This window comes from Priapulus caudatus, unplaced genomic scaffold (assembly GCF_000485595.1).
Source record: "Priapulus caudatus unplaced genomic scaffold, Priapulus_caudatus-5.0.1 Scaffold53, whole genome shotgun sequence".
Lineage (NCBI taxonomy): Eukaryota > Metazoa > Priapulida > Priapulimorpha > Priapulimorphida > Priapulidae > Priapulus > Priapulus caudatus.
In genome coordinates, this window is record NW_014577114.1 from 61250 (window position 1) to 62720 (window position 1471).

A 1471-nucleotide genomic window follows, 5' to 3' on the forward strand; every position below is an offset into this window, starting at 1 on the left:
TATATACGCCGTTGCTGTAAACAATGGCCGATTATATTAAGGTATAGGCCTGCAATCATAAATGGTTGTACGCACCGACAACATTTATTTCCATTTATTTATCTGTTACTAGTATCTTGATTTTGGTAATCTTTGTAATCTAGACTATAGTGATCTTGGAATTCTTCAGATTGTGTGTTAAAACACAAACGCGCTATTTTAAAGGTTGTGGATAATAAATGTATTTAAAAAATGTAATAAATAATTTTCGTGACCATATAATGCGAAAATATAGGCATTGACAAAATAAATAATGTAAACACTCTATTATATATATCGAGCGCTCGGTGTTTAAGGGATTTACTGCGTAATAAGATACGATTGTACATTGCAGGTGACATTTTCTCGACCGCATACCAACATCGACGTTAGAGGTCTTTCGATACCGCTTAATATTCTGCGTGTCTTTGGGTATGTCGTTGCTTCCTGCCTTTCCTGTGTAGCCATCGTGAGTTGCCTAGGTTATCGCACCTCTAGTGTAGTCCACATGTGCTGTCACACAGCTCATTAGCCGCCCCAACGTCATCGATTTGATACTTGCGTGACGTACCACGCAGCCTAACTGCTGAACCGGTTCATTTCGCGCGAGGGGTGGCCGGATATCTCAGTGTGCGACGGGCGTTTTGCCGAAACTTTCTATTGGCATATTTCACAACGAAGGAATTTGGCTGGAAGCGACCTTTACATATCGTAACTTAGTTTATGAAATTCTTTTCGCCTGCGTGCGTCATGAAGTTAAAAAAAGCAAAGCCGGCACACCGCGTCGAACGAGGAGCGAATCGGTTTGCACCCAGACCAAATCTCGAATGGATTACACCTGACATTTTCCGCCGCGCATCTGCGTAGTCGAATCTAGCAGAGGCGGCGCTTATATTTGGAATTGCGCATAACATTATATTTGACTAGCTCTTTAAAAGTGGGCATCGGCGATAGTGGAGCGGCAAAAGCAATTGAGGAATTTTCGCCGGCGGGTGTAAGGGACAGCGTGGACCGAGCGTAGGAATCGCGCATCGTTTTGATATTTTACACCGTTACCATAGAAGCTATAGGCAGCATTTTTGAGTTCTGACGAGTCGAGTGAGAGCAATCCGCATCGAGCGCTCACAGTGACTACGGGCTGCACTAGCGAGAACATAGAAGTGAAAATCGCCGAACCGAAATAAGTAAGTATGTGGTTTGTTGTTGTATTTGTAATAAGGCGAGCACTGACATTAGTAAACACGTGGAACAGCGAAACTCAGTTTCGTTATGGGCCCATTACCTCCATGTAATAATGCGCTCTATGAATTTCTCTCTCTCTCTCCTTCTATATATATATATGTATATATAGCAATAGAAAAATATATAAAGATATATATATATAAGGAGTTAATAATGACAAACATTTGTTTTTATTAACCTCTGATATAGTTATATATATATATATATATAT

The 1471-nt window shown here is 40.7% G+C and overlaps 1 long non-coding RNA gene across 2 annotated transcripts in view; it reads left to right on the plus strand.

The window, feature by feature from the left end:
- Nucleotides 1–373: 373 nt before the first annotated feature.
- The window catches only part of LOC106820937, a 12803-nt gene continuing 11705 nt past the window's right edge, over nt 374–1471 (plus strand). The window contains exon 1 of one of the 2 annotated variants that reach the window (XR_001395671.1): nt 374–450. This is a non-coding gene — a long non-coding RNA (uncharacterized LOC106820937). Of the gene's footprint in view, nt 451–473; nt 1203–1471 lie in introns of those variants that run through there. The other variant, XR_001395670.1, reaches the window with a different exon arrangement.